Raw genomic sequence first — 5,757 nt, forward strand, 5'->3', positions numbered from 1 at the left:
TCCTGCCTCAGCCTCCCGAGTAGCTGGAATTACAGGTGCCCGTCACCATTCCCAGCCAATTTTTTATTTTCAGTAGAGACAGGGTTTTGCCATGTTGGCCAGGCTGGTCTCGAACTCCTGACCTCAGGTGATCCACCCATCTCGGCCTCCCAAAGTGCTGGGATTACAGGTGTGAGCTACTGTGCCTGGCCCACATGCATAATTTAAAATATTCTAGTAGCCATATTTAAAACAATAAAAAAGAAACATGAAATTACTGTAATATTTTATTCAATGTAATGTATTCAAAATATTATTCGACATGTTATCAATATAAAATTATTGAGATATTTTACATACTTTTTCGGATACCAAGTCTTCAAACTCTAATATGCATTTTACACCCCCAGCACATCTCAATTTCTACTTGCAACATTTAAAGGGCTCAATAGTGCTGGAACTGTGGCTCACACCTGTAATCCCAGCAACTCCAGAGTCTGATGCAGGGGAATTGCCTGAGGCTAGTAATTCAAGACCAGCCTGAGCAATATGGTGAAACCCTGTCTTTACAAAACATTTTTTAAAAATTTAGCTGGGTGTGGTGGCCCCTGCCTATAATCCAAGCAACTCGCCAGGTGCAGTGGCTCACACCTGTAATCCCAGCACTTGGGGAGGTCGAGGCAGGTGGATCACAAGGTCAGGAGCTCGAGACCAGCCTGGCCGACATGGTGAAAACCCATCTCTACTAAAAATACAAACATTAGCTGGGCCTGGTGGCACACACCTGTAATCCCAGCTCCTCGGGAGGCTGAGACAGGATAATTGCTTGAACCTGGGGGGTAGGGGTTGCAGTGAGCCAAGATTGCGCCATTGCACTCCAGCCTGGGTGAAAAGAGCAAGACTCCGTCTCAAAAACAAACAAACAATCCAAGTGACTCTGGAGGTTAGCTTGAACCCAGGAGTTTGAGTCTGCAGTGAGCCATAATTCCACCACTGCACTCCATCCTGGGCAACTGAGTGAGACTTTGACTCTAAACATAAAAATAAATTAATTTAATAGTTCAGTGGCCACTTAGGGCTAGTGGTTGCAGGTCTATATCTTTACAAGCGTAAATCCATTTGTATTTTAAAGAATATACAAATAGCATATGAACATTGTTCTAGGCTGGCATGCTGGCTCACACCTGTAATCCCAGTACTTTGGGAGGCCAAGGTAGGTGGATCACCTGAAGTCAGTAGTTCGAGATCAGCCTGGCCAACATGGTGAAATCCCGTCTCTACTAAAAATAAAAATTAGCCAGGCATGGTGGCATGCGCCTGTAATCCCAGCTACTTGGGAGTCTGAGGCAGGAGAATCGCTTGAACCCGGGAGGCGGAGGTTGCAGTGAGCCAAGATCGTGCCACTGCACTCCAGCCTGGGTGACAAAGTGAGATTCTGTCTCAAAAATAAATAAATAAATAAAAATAAAAACCATTGCTCTATACCTTTCTTCATCTTACTTGGAGATGGATCCATATTAGTACCATAACAATATATATTTACTCAAGCCCCTAATGCTGAATATTTAGGATATTAGCTTTTACAATGATGCAATAAGTATGCCCTTATGTGTCTGTGTGCTATCTACAAGATGAATTCCTAGGGAGGAACTGATGGGAGGCACAGCATTAAGTTTGTTTTCTGTTTTTGTTTTGAGTCCAAGTCTCTCTCTGTCACCTAGGCTGGAGTACAGTGTTACAATCTCGGCTCACTGCAACCGCTGTCTCCTGAGTTCAAGCAACCCTCCCACCTCAGCCTCCCGAGTAGCTGTGACTATAGGTGCATGCCACCATACTTGGCAAATGTTTGTATTTTTTGGAGAGACTAGGTTTCGTCATGTTGCCCAGGCTGGTCCTGAACTCCTGGGCTTAAGCGATCCACCCATGTCAGTCTCCAAAAGTGCTGGGATTTCAGGCATAAGCCACCATGCCCAGTAGCATTAAGTATTGAAATCTCCTTTTCCCTTTCTTGAATCCCATCTCCTCAAGCTGACTGGGCTATTGAAGGACAAGGACCAAATCATTTACTTTTCTCCCAGGCTCCCAGAATCTTGCATAGGTTCAAGACCAAAGTTGGCCTCTGACCCTAATATCCCACTTCTCAGCATTTCTCTTAAGGACAGAGATGTATGTTCATTGAGTTATTGTCTTCAATAGGGGAGTTGATTCCTCTGTATTGTGCAATACCTGCAACCTTTAAGGAGAATTCACGGTCGGGTGGGGATGCCTGCTTGGTAGGGGCTCAATAATTGTTCATTATTGAAAGACTACATATTGAGATCATAGCAAATGGACTTTTGAACAAAAGGTTCCTACAGTAAAAGAAGTATGGGCGTTGGCTCATTGACTATAATCTCAGCACTTTGGGAGGCCAAGGAGGAAGAATCGCTTGAGCTCAGAAGTTCGAGACCAGCCTGGGCAACATGGTGAAACTCTGTCTCTACAAAAGAATATAAAACTTAGTCTGGGTACAGTAGCTCACGCCTGTAATCCCAGCACTTTGGGAGGCCCAGGCAGGTGGATCACCTGAGGTCAGGAGTTTGAGACCAGCCTGGCCAACATAGTGAAACCCTGTCTCTACTAAAAATACAAAAATTAGCCAGGTGTAGTGGTTGGCTCCTATAATCCTAGCTACTTGGGAGGTTGAGGCAGGAGAATTGACTGAACCCATGAGGCAGGGGTCGCAATGAGCCGACATTGCACCATTGCACTCTAGCCTGGGTGACAAGAGTGAAACTCTGTCTCAAAAAAAGCAAAGGAAAAAAACACACAAAAATTAGCCTGCCATGGTGGTGGGTGCCCGTAGTCCCAGCTACCCTGGAGGCTGGGGTGGGGAAATTGCTTGAGCCTGGGAGGCTGAGGCAGCAGTGAAGCAGTGAGCAGTAATTGAGCCACTGCACTCCAGGTTGGGTGACAGAGCGAGACCCTGTCTCAAAAAGAAAAAAAAAAAAGTGTGAAATTCACTGATGTAGCTATTTATCAACATGAAAAGATGTTCACAATATGGACTACGAAATGTTATGCCAAGTGTAGTCCCATTAAACACAATATGCATGGCCGGGTGCGGTGGCTCACGCCTGTTAATCCCAGCAGTTTGGGAGGCTGAGGCTGGTGGATCACAATGTCAGGAGATCGAGACCATCCTGGCTAACATGGTGAAACCCCGTCTCTACTAAAAATACAAAAAATTAGCCAGGCATGGTGGCAGTAGCTGAGTAGTCACAGCTACTTGGGAGGCTGAGGCAGGAGAATGGCATGAACCCGGGAGGTGGAGCTTGCAGTGAGCCGAGATTGCACCACTGCACTACAGCCTGGGCAACAAAGTGAGACTCCGTCTCAAAAATAAATAAATAAATAAATAAATAAATAAATAAATAAATAAAAATAAAAAATTAAATTAAATTAAAAAAAAAACAAAATATGCACGTGAAAATATCCTACAAGGATATTCTTTGAATGGTGGAAATAAAGTTGATTAAATGTTTTTATCTTCAAAATGTTCTGTATTTTAAAATATTTTTCAAAGAACAGGTATAATTTTTTTTATTATCATCATTATTATTTTTTGAGACAAAGTCTTGCTCTGTCAGCCAGGCTGGAATGCAGTGACACGATCTCAGCTCACTGCAACTTCCACCTCTCAGGTTCAAGCAATTCTCCTGCCTCAGCCTCCTGAGTAGCTGGGACTACAGGCACTCACCACCATACCTGGCTAATTTTTATATATCTAGTAGAGACCGGGGTTTCGCCATGTTGGCCAGGCTGGTCTGAAACTCCTGACCTCAGGTGATCCACCTGCCTCAGCCTCCCAAAGTGCTGGGATTACAGGCGTGAGTCACTGCACTTGGCTGTCTGGTCTTTTTTGATTAATTAAAACTGCATGTTTCAATACCTGTGAAAAGAAGGGAAAAAACATTTTTTAAAAAATGTAAGTGTATGTTCTTTCTCACAGTTCCTCAAATGATTAATCATAGAGATCCCATATGATCTATCAATTCCACTCCTAGGTATATACCCCAGAGAAATGAAAACATACAGCCATACAAAAACATGCAAATAAATGTATATATACAGCAGCATTATTCATAATAGCCAAAAGGTGGAAACAACCTCAATGTCCATCAACTGAGGAATGGATAAACAAAATGTCATAAAGCCATATGATGGAGTACTACTGGGCCATAAAAATGAATGAAGTACTGATACATGCAGCATCGCAGGTAAACCTTGAAAACATGGCGCTAAGTGAAACAAGCCAGCCATAAAAGACACATGATTCCATCCATAGAAAATGTTCAGAAAAGGGAAACAAACTTATAGGCAGAAAGTAGGTTAGTGGGTGCTGAGGGCGGGGCGGAGGGGATAGGGAGATGATAGCTAAAATGTATGGGGTTTCTTTCCAAGGTGATAAAAACGTTGTCCAGGCACAGTAACTCATGCCTGTAATCCCAATACTTTGGGAGGCCCAGGCAGGTGGATCACTTGAGACCAGGAGTTCCAGACCAACCAGGACAACATGGCGAAACCCCATCTCTACTAAAAACACAAAAATGTAGCCAGGTGTGGTGGCATGTGCCTGTAATCCCAGCTACTGGGGAGGTTGAGACAGGAGAATCGCTTGAACCTGGGAGGCGGAAGTTGAAGTGAACTGAGATCGAGCCACTGCACTCCAGCCTGGGCAACAGAGTGAGACTTGGTCTCAAAAAAAAAAAAGATATTCCAAAATGAACTGTGGTGACAGTTGTGGATATCGGTGAATTGTACACTTTAAATAGTGAATTGTATGCTTTGTGAAATATATCTTAATAAAGTTTTTTTTTTTTTTGAGACAGAGTCTCACTCTGTCACCCAGGTTAGAATACAGTGCCGTAATCTCGGCTCACTGCAATCTCTGCCTTTCCCTTCCTTCCTTCTTTCCTTCTTTCTTTCTTTTTCTTCCTTTATTTCAAAACAAAGTTTGTTACCCAAGCTGTAATGCAGTGGTGCAGTCACAGCTCATTGCAGCCTCATGCTCCTGGGCTCAAGTGATCCTCCCACCCACTCCAGCCTCCCTAGGAGCTAGGACTACAGGCACAAGCCACTATGCCTAGCTAATTTTTTTTTTTTTGAGACGGAGTCTCGCTCTGTTGCCCAGGCTGGAGTGCAATGGCGTGATCTCAGCTCACTGCAAGCTCCACCTCCTAGGTTCACACCATTCTCCTGCCTCAGCCTCCTGAGTAGCTGGGACTACAGGTGCCCGCCACCACACCTGGCTAATTTTTTGTATTTTTAGTAGAGGCGGGGTTTCACCATGTTAGTCAGCATGGTCTTGATCTCCTGACCTCGTGATCCGCCCGCCTCGGCTTCCCAAAGTGCTGGGATTACAGGCATGAGCCACTGCGCCTGGCCAATTTTTTTTCTTTATTTTTATTATTTATTATTCATTTATTTTTTGGCTGGGTGAGGTGGCTCACAGCTGTAATCCCAGCACTTTGGGAGGCCAAGGCAGACGGATCACTTGAGGTCAGGAGTTTGAGACTAGCCTGGCCAACATGGTGAAACCCTGTCTCTACTAAAAATACAAAACTAAGCCAGGTGTGGTGGTACATGCCTGTGATCCCAGCTACTCAGGAGGCTGAAGCAGGAGAATCACTTGAACCAGGGAGGTGGAGGTTGCAGTGAGCTGAGATCGTGCCACTGCACTCCAGCCTGGGCAACAGTGAGACTCCATCTCAAAAAAAAAAAAAAAAAAAAAAAAAA

The sequence above is a fragment of the Piliocolobus tephrosceles genome, chromosome 20 (genome assembly GCF_002776525.5).
Source record: "Piliocolobus tephrosceles isolate RC106 chromosome 20, ASM277652v3, whole genome shotgun sequence".
In the NCBI taxonomy this organism is placed as follows: Eukaryota; Metazoa; Chordata; class Mammalia; order Primates; family Cercopithecidae; genus Piliocolobus; species Piliocolobus tephrosceles.